Source organism: Scylla paramamosain, chromosome 3 (assembly GCF_035594125.1).
Source record: "Scylla paramamosain isolate STU-SP2022 chromosome 3, ASM3559412v1, whole genome shotgun sequence".
Classification (NCBI taxonomy): domain Eukaryota; kingdom Metazoa; phylum Arthropoda; class Malacostraca; order Decapoda; family Portunidae; genus Scylla; species Scylla paramamosain.
Genome location: NC_087153.1, coordinates 34940522 through 34950521, shown reverse-complemented (window position 1 = coordinate 34950521; position 10000 = coordinate 34940522). Strand labels below are relative to the sequence as shown.

Sequence of the window (10000 nt, the reverse complement as noted above, 5' to 3'; positions counted from 1 at the left end):
TCTCTCTCTATCTCTCTCTCCTCTCTCTCTCTCTCTCTCTCTCTCTCTCTCTCTCTCACCTATCTATTTTTCATAATTTTACCTATTTATTATCAATCTATGTTTTATCAATCTATCTTTCTATTCAATCAATCATTATCTATTTACCTATCTATATTTGTCTATATTCATCTATCTATCTATCTGTCTATCTATATATATATTTATTAATCAATTTATTTTTATCCCTCAATCTATCTGTCTATCCACCTATCCAGCTATCTATAATCCATCAATATATCTCAAATATGCAGTCCTTTTCAGTTTCATATACATCTATAACCTTGTATGAACCCTATGAATCTATGAGTAAAGCAATGAATCACTTCGTCAGTTACTTTTTTTTTCTTTTAACTCGCCTTTCCTTAACCCTTTTGACTGCTAATGGCAACACGACACTTATTCTTATCAGCAATGTCAAACTATTTCAACTGAGCACAAATATAATCACAGACACTAAATAATTGAACGTAATAGATGATATCCCTTCGCTGCTAGTGATGTCTTTCGGTGTTATACTTGCATTAAACCATTTTATTAAGGAGATGCTACAGCAGTCACAGGGTTAACAGTGTGCCAAAGCTATCGGATATGCAAAACTCAGGATGAATATACCTGAAACACGTACACGGGAAACGCAGCATGATGTTTGTTGATCTGTAATGACTGGACGGGATTACGAACCAAAGTTAGGAAAGTGCAGGATGGAAATATCGGAATGAGATTGATAAAGAATTAAGAAATGAATGGGTGTCTATGAGCAAGATGAAGATCCTGAAGAAGTGCAGGTGCTAAACCATCGTTAGGAGGGTGGAGAATGAAAAGACGGGAATAAGATTGATAAGAAATGAAGAAATGAGTGTCTGTGGGTAAGATGAAAGTTAAGATTTACAGTTTCTGAAGTAAAACCGGAATAAGATGGACAGGAAATGTTTGTCAATAAAAATGATGAAGACTATGAGGTAAGCTGCTAAACTAAAAGAAGAAGGTTAGAAAATGAAAAGACGGGAATAAAACGGATAAGAGAAGAAGAAATCAGTGTCTGTGGGTAAGAGGAACGTTAAAATTTGCAGTTTCTGAAGTAAAACAAGAAAAAAATATTGATAAGAAATGCGTGTCTATGGAAAACAAGAAGGCTACGAGGTAAACTGCTAAACCAAAGTAGTAGAGAATGAAAAAAAAAAAAAAGGAATGAGATTGTTAAGAAATGAAGAAATAAGTGCGTGTCTGTGGGGAAGGAAAACCACGATTTACAGCTGATGCACCAAGACAGGAAAGTAGATAATGAAAAGACGGAAATAATACTGATGAGAAATGAAGAAATCAGTGTCTGGGCAAGATGAAGGTTACGATTTACAGTTTCTGACCTAAAGTGGGAATAAGATGGATAAAAAATACGTGTTCATAACCAAAGAGAACGCTATAATTAAAAGTTGTCGAACTGAAGCAGAAAAGTAAAGAATGAAACGAGGGAATGAGATTGATAAAAAAATAGGTATCCATAGCCAAGGAGATGACTACGATTTGCAACTGTTGAACTGAAGTAGGAGAGTACATAATTAGAAAAAAAAAATAAATAAAACGGGAATAAAATTGATAGAAAGTGAAGGAACGAATGTGTGTCTGTGGGGAAGGTGAAGACTATATGGGATACACATTTGCTCCAGGAAGCGAAGTCAAGTGAATTTCATGTCAAGAATTCGGCTGGAGATTAATATATGATCTAATGAAGAGCGTTTATATCAACACTCCGCACAGATTAAAGAACAGGGACGTGATGAGGTTTTCGACCTGAAACACTTGGTACAACATGGTATAAATTGCTTGGGCCACTTCATGGAATCACTTATAGAAAATTTGTTTAACATTTTCACTGCGATATGGAAGAGTTCACAGAACTAAAAAACAATGCATGGAATTTTTAATCTATAAGAAATAAGAGGATAAAAGAATGGATTTTGCAATTTCTATCCAGTTCAGTGTTTGGAGGTGGCTGTAGAACACGTCAAGATGTCTCAGAGTGGTGGGTGATTAAGGCAAGATGTGTCAAGTAGTAGCTAAAGGGTTAATGGAAGGTCTGATTATGAAGATATTTGTAAGCGTATTCAAAGCAACTTCAAATTACATATACCCGCACATATACAAGCACTATGGCATGTTTCTGTCGCTTATAGGAGCCGTTTTAAGATGTATCTATTTCATGCTTGTGTGTTTACTCTTCGTGTCACCTCCGTCCATCTATCAGTATACTGTGAAGAAATATATATATATATATATATATATATATATATATATATATATATATATATATATATATATATATATATATATATATATATATATATATATATATATATATATATATATATATATATATATATATATATATATATATATACTGGACCAAGTTCTGAGATGTGGCATAAAAATATGTTTGTGATTGTGTAGTCAATAAACTTCTATCTATCTGTCAGTCTATCTATTTATCTGTCAGTCTACGGTTGGGTAGTTCAAGTGACGCAAACATGTCGAATGCAAGAGTGACGAAAAGCAGAGATGGCGTCCTTCAAACCTCCCCCTCATGAAAGTCTTGGTGTGTTCTGGGGTGTTCTACATTTTTTCCCCCTCTCTTTTTACATCCACAGCTCCGTCAAACAAGCAAGACAGAGAGAGAGAGAGAGAGAGAGAGAGAGAGAGAGAGAGAGAGAGAGAGAGAGAGAGAGAGAGAGAGAGAGAGAGTATTATAAGCTGGCCCAATAAAGTACAAGACCTAATGGTACGGAGTGGTGGGTGTTCTCTCTCTCTTATCCGATGCCTCAACTTCGTCAGGAGAAAATTATCAAGAGGCTCAAAATATTGCTCCATCTGGGTGTTCCGGAGCCTGAACAATTGCGGCTCCTTCACCAGAGAATAAGCAATGTTCCTGGCAAAGGACTAAAAAAAGAAAAAAAGAAAGAAAGAAAAAAATAGTAGCCACTGACTGGGTGTTCTTGAGCTCCAATAGTTTCGTCAGGAGAGAGGAGGGAAGAAGAGGAGGAGGAGGAGGAGGAGGAGGAGAAGGACTAGCCTCTATTATATTATTAGAGCAGAGGTGATGGGCGCCAGAGCAAGGGTGGAGGTGGATATTATCGCCGCGCTTGCCTCTCCTGCACGTGTTTTTCTCAGCAACCTGGAGGCGAGCTGGTCAGATTATGCGGCGCGGGGATAATGAACGCTTGGGAGAATGACTCAAATGTTATTACTTTCTTGTCTCTTCCTCTCTTTTACTTTGCTTTGTTGTTGTTGTTGTTGTTGTTGTTGTTGTTGTTGTTGTTGTTTTTGTTGTTGTTGTTGCTGCTGCCTGCCTTCTGTGTGTGTGTGTGTGTGTGTGTGTGTGTGTGTGTGTGTGTGTGTGTGTGTTTCTGTAGAGGAGGAGGAGGAGGAGGAGGAGGAGGAGGAGGGTGAAGAGGAGGTAAAAGAACAAAAACAAGAACAAGAAAAGGAAGGAGGGAAGGAAAGAAGGAAGGAAAAAAAAAGGAGCATAAAAAAAATCGAACAAATAAACAAACAAGAAGTGAAATAAATAAAAAAGAAGAAGAAAAAGGAGAAAAGAAGAAAGAGCAACGAAAGTAGAAGAATAAACAGAAGCAAAAGCAAAAGAAGCAGCAAAAACAAAACGAAGACAAAGACGAAGAAGACGAAGAAGACGATGATGATGATGATGATGATGATGATGATGATGATGAACCTTTCATTGAAGCACATCACCACTTTCAGGCACTGTTGGGTGTTCTGCCCGTGGGTGTGTGGGCAGGCAGGCAGGCAGGCAGTGACATCTGGTGCCCACAGCCCTGCATGGTGCCCAGTCACCTTAAACACCACTCCAAGCTCAACTGTGATCCACATATTTCATCCAGTTATAATGATTGCGCGGAATTCTTTATCTGTTTATTTATCTTTTTTAAATAGAACATAATATCTTGATTAATTTTCCCTCCTTTGCATAAGATTTCACTGTTACGAATTTGATTGTTCATCATCACCTCAGGCTGTTATCTTCCTTCACGTCCAATCTGGTGGATGAAACAAAAAAAAAAAAAAAGTGTGTAAAAAAATCAACAAGTCTTCAAATCTCCCATCATGAATGACCCGCAGCGGCTGGTGTATGATTACAATCGTATTCCTTACCGCACTGAGATACGCCCAATCTCCTACACTTTTCACAATTTCTTAATTTCCTATTTATATATTTTCACTAACTTTCTTCTCCGTTGGCTCTATCTTATTTCCGTGTGGTGTTTTCCCTTCTGCATTTCTTCGAAATTTCTTCTTCGTTGGTTCCTCGCATGATAGTCACACTTTTGTGTTCTGTCTCATTGCTACCATGACACATGTCCATAGCGGATGTCCTTCTGGCATTATTCTAAGGCAAATGGTATCTATAATTTTTCATGGAATGTTTGCGCGAAAGTTCGGGAATGGGTTTGCGACTGTTAGCAAATAATAGTAACAGTGTTTGGGACGATCAGCAACTATCTGCCACTCTTTTGCCGCTGTTCGGGAACGTTTGAGACCTCTTGCCAACTTTTGGTAAAATACCAGGCGAATGTCAAGCGAATCTTGGAACTGAACCATCCTTACCTCTATCGATGGACCCCATCTTTATAGAAAGGGTAGGCAAACCCTCTCCACCCATTCAGATTTCTCCTGACCAGTGTGGAACACAGACCTTAGGAGACTTGTCTGTAGATACTGATGGATTTCCAGAATAAGACAATGTGGAAATGAATTTCTGCCAGGAGGAAGCCCAACGAGCTGCTGCCCTTGAGAAAGAAATGCTTTGTCTTGCTGCTGCTTCAGCTGTCCAATAGAAGAGAAGGAAAAGAAGAGAATAATAAGAAGAGGAAGATTATGTCAGAGGGTGATTGCTGCAGAGAACAGACTGGTCAATGAGAAGCTCTTGGCGAAGTTACATGATGGGGATATCAAGAACTTCCACAACAGTTGCTAGTGTTCACTGCTTGACCTGTGTTACCAAACGCTTACAACTGTTTTGTAACCGTTTGCGGCTATTTACCGAAAAATACCTTCGCAAAGAAATTTTGTTGAAATTTTCTTTGCGACCTGTTTTTCAATCTTTTACAAGCCCTGACGAAACCCAAAATTCGCAACGTTTGTCAGCATCCTCCGCTCAGTGAGATGCAAGTTTAAAAGTCACAAGTTAGAGGTTTGACGAATGTGTACAATATGTAAGAATCACTATTATTCTTGGCCTGAGAGCAGGCTGAGCTGAATCATGGTTTTCGAGCATTAAAATTTGAAAAAACGAAAATCAAATAGATCTCCTGCATGAAAGAAGAGGTTATTACAAATGAAATTGGAATAATGTGGCTCTCGTCCCTCACTCTTAGCAGATGGGCAACACCAGAAGCACCACCTCGACAGGACCCAAGGTGGCGCCACAGCGACACGACAGATTTCAGAAAGAGGATCAATAAGGAAGCTTCAACAAAGAGAAAAGTTTAGTGGAATAACCTCAAAGATTCTGGAAAAGATCTGAAATGCTAAGATTTGTCTGCAAATGACCAACAACACGAGCACAGCGCTGTAGCTCCTCCTTTCCGTATAAATAAAATTGGTTGTCAGCGTTCACGACAAACACTGAGATCTTTTATTACGGATATTTTCAGTGATGGAATGATTGTCTACCTTTCAAATGATAAACAAGAAAAATCGAGTTACATGAACAGCACGAGTCGCGTTGCGTTGAGTTGCGTACGTGGTTAAAGGAAGCAATTGACGTCTGTTCCAAGTTAAAAAAGATGTATGTTCTGTCAGCAGCCTAGCCTTCAATAAGCGAATCTCAGTGCTTGGTAACTGCAGGCCTCCCTTCCTCCCGCTTTCTCGTTACACAAGACTTTTTACTTTCTCTCAACCCTATTCTGTCTAGTATTCTCAATCATTCATTATTTTGTCTTTTTCTGGTAAACTCTAGAACTTCCTGCTTCTATATTTCCTCCTTCATATGACTTGAACTCTCAAAAGGGAGGTTTCAAAGGTTATCCTCCGATTTCTGATAATTCTTTTTGCCAACACTCTGGGGAATGGCACCTCAGTGGACTTTTTTTTTTTTCAAAGTTTTGTTGCCCTTGTCCAGTAGCCCTCTTACATAAAAAAAAGAAAAAAAACCGCAGGCTGCCACTCTGACCTACAGTGGCTTGTTGTTGTCTGCGTGTCTGTGTCTGTCTATCTGTATTCTTTACCCAGTTTCTCTCTCTCTCTCTCTCTCTCTCTCTCTCTCTCTCTCTCTCTCTCTCTCTCTCTCTCTCTCTCTCTCTCTCTCTCTCTCTCTGCAGTAGCTTGGGGCCAAGATCAACTTTGGTCATGAGGAAAAACGAGCAACTCTCATCCATAATTCAAGCAGTGTTGCTCTTGACTGTTCAGTGTCTCCACGCCACCACCTCCCACGCGACCTGCCACCCACCCCACACCATTACTGTCTACCTCATCACCTTCCAGTAGTTACACTTTATTCCCGTCTTCCTTCCTCAAGAGCCACCCACCGCACAACGCTACTGTAGCCTAGTATGAGAGTAGTCAAATCTTAACATAAAAAATAAGGAACAACGAGGAAGTGTTATCACCTTGCGGGACTTACACTTACTCCCCGTCTTCCCCCTCAAGAGCCACTGCACAACGCACAAAGCTGTATACGAATGCAGTCAATGTTAACAGAATAAATAGGTAACAATGAGGAAGTGCAGGACCAAACAGAGAGAGAGAGAGTTGATGACGAGTATCCGGAGGAGGCAACTGCAGTTCTTGGCACACCTACTGAGAGCTGCAGGAATGGATAGGGACTGGCTTGATGAGAAGAGTTGAGGGAAGAGGAGACAGAGGAAAACGAAAGAATTATTTCATGGAGGCTTTGAACATAAGAACATAAGATAATAAGGGAAGCTGCAAGAAGCCATCAAGCCTACACTTGAGAGTTCCTGTAAGAACATAGGAAAGCTGCCCATTTCCATTTGTCATTCTTACTGATGTCACAGTATTGTTGTCTTGTCTCACCAGGGGTTTGGTACACATTATGACAGTTTCTTTTTCATCTGACTTAACTCAAGAGCTGCATATGTTCTTTTATATGGTTCAAACTTATCTGGCAGGGATGTGATATTTGATTTTAATATGTTATGCACGTAATGGCTACCAGTTGGATATTGCAAAAAACATCTTAAACACAAACTCTTATCAATGCCTCACACTCTTTACCATGAGTCCTCAAACAGCATGAACAGGAACCTTACGTGCAGCTGGCCGACTCTCATCACAACCGGAGGCTCCACACCCTCTTCAAGATGTCTCGCTTTACCGTCTTCAATACAGACATTATCATTTCTTTCTCCAACACCTCTATGCCCCGTTAGGATGACATCCAGACGTCTTATCCACCAGGACACGACTTTAAGTTGCTAATGGTTGCAAGGCGCTGGGAGTCTCTAGAGGCCGTTGTCTTGCATGAGTGCCTATTGCGTCACTTCACCACGAATGCTGCACAAGATGAGTCTTCATTGGTTTCCCGTGAGTCTGTATCCGTTATAGATGAAGCCTCCTTCTGGTTACGAGGAGCATATCCTAGACTTTATATTTACAGAAGAAGAAGAAGAAGAGGAGGAGGAGGAGGAGGAGGAGGAGGAGGAGGAGGAATAAAGAAGAAGAAGAAGAAGCTTCAAGAAGAAGAAGAAGAAGAAGAAGAAGAAGTAATGTTACGAAGTAATTTCATCTCCTTCAGGACTTTGCATGCCGCTGGTCACCCGCGAAGAATAGAAAGTTCCTCATCTGTGAATATAAGTGAAGTGGTTGCGGTGGCGGTGGTGGTGGCACTGCCTTGTCTCGTCCTTCGCGCTTTTAATATTTAGTTTTGTGTTACATATTTAGTTTTGTTCTGCATCGGTGCCTTCACTTATTTTTTTTGTCTGAATGCTTTTCTCATTACCTTTTTAGTGTCAATGCTTCTTCAGTCCTTTTTATTATGTATTTATTCAATTATTAACGTATTTTGATATTTTTTACAGTCTTGCAGATGATTTCAAACATAACGAACAAATAAATACAATACGGTGAATAAGCATATAAAAGAGACAATGAGGAGCGGAAATCAAGCTGACGAGGAGAGAATAGCAATGGCGTCCCTGCAGAGAAGCGAAAAGCCAGCGCATGAAGAGGAGCGAAACAATTGTGCCCCCGCGGCGGAACACGGCAGCGTGTGCAGGGCGGGAGGCGGGACAAGCACGCTCCTGTGGCGAGTGAAGGAGGAACGGATATGGCCTGAGCACCAACACTTGAATGGGAAGAGCAGCAGCACAACGGCATTCCTGTGCACGGGAGAGCAGAGAGGGCGAGAGCAGCACACGACCAACTCTCGCACGTATATTTAGATAAGTAGGAGTGTTTTGTTCATAATATAAGACACTTGATGAGTAGTAATGTTGGCATCCCTCCTAATGCTGCAGAATATTCACCGATGGTAGCCTATGATCGTTTTTACTTCTGTGGTCCTTCGTGAGCATTCAAAGCGGTATAAAAAAAAATAATAACATGAATAAAATGTTTATGGACACACACAGAAGAAAAGAGAGGAAAGGAGGTCAATTTTGTCTTTTTAGGCCAAGCTGAAAAAGTCATTGGTAGTGTGGGGAAAATGCTCTAGTAGTGAAAAGTTTAATTAAATCACAGATGATACCTTTGAGTTCTATGAGCAGCTTGATTCATTGTTTGCGATATTACTAAAGAAAAGATGGCTGATTTCCGTGGTGTATACAATGTTTTGGGTTCTGTTAACTGTTTCTTGTCGTCAAAGCGGATCCCCACTTCATAAAACTTGCAGTGATCGACGCCAGCCTTATAACACGCCCTGAAAGCCTGCGTTGTGTCGGGACATAAACTATTCTTTTTTGCTGCACAGAGGCTGGAAAGCTTTTTTTTTTTTTTTTTTTTTTTCTTCTCTTAATACTGGGGGGGACAACCTGTGGGGTGGAGACAGGCTATCAGGAGTTCAACTGTCCGTATAATTGAGGGACTAGAAGTACACCCCACATTGGAGATGGATGCCTACATTCACAAAGTAGGGAGATGTAGAGTGATACCACTATTTCCGGCGTCTTGTAGAGGGAGATCCCCGTGCGCCGCTGCAACGTGTTAGCTTTTTTTTTTTTTTTTTTGCCAGTAGAGGCGCAAGTCTTTCCCTGGCCGTGGTTACCTGCACATAACATACTGGTAATTTATGTTTCTTGTCGCAAAGAGCATGACTTTGCACTATCCAGATTAAAGGACAGCTGCTACTTGTTATAAAGTTGGACAGTCCCGTGCAGACCTTTCTGGTTAAATTCAGGCATATTTGTGATAAGTAGCAGTCAGCCTTCCACCTTCGTGTCTTCTGCAAACTGAGGCGGTGAATGCATGTCCTTTCTGGTTGTGGCTGGACTGGGCTTGAAGAAGACCGCGGTAAGGAGCCTTGCGGTGCATCAGCAATGATAGTCACACAGTCCACGGTTCGCCCACTCAGGACAAGCCATTCATTCATGCTGTCAGTGAGTCAGTCGGATTCATACATGATGTCGTTTCCTATTTTGGCTAGCTATTGCTTGTTCTGGAGAATTTTATCAGGATTTATTTATTTTTTTTTTTTATCGAGAGAGAGAGAGAGAGAGAGAGAGAGAGAGAGAGAGAGAGAGAGAGAGAGAGAGAGAAGAGAGAGAGAGAGAGAGAGAGAGAATGACAATATCGTGTGGTGGTGGTGGTCAGTATCAATCTCCTCACCATCAACACCAGGAGCAGCAACAACATCAACAACAACAGCGAGTAGCAGCAATAGGAATACCATCATCATCATCATCATCATTATCATCATCATCATCATCATCAGAAGAAGAAGAAGAAGGTCATGATAACACCACGTTAGAGGCAAAATACTCAGTATAAA

At 40.6% G+C, this 10000-nt stretch overlaps 1 long non-coding RNA gene across 3 annotated transcripts in view; it reads right to left on the bottom strand.

Moving 5' to 3' along the window:
• LOC135094352 (uncharacterized) overlaps positions 1 to 10000 on the bottom strand; it is a 66789-nt gene that overhangs the window by 36686 nt on the left and 20103 nt on the right. The gene's annotated exons all lie outside the window — the stretch shown is intronic.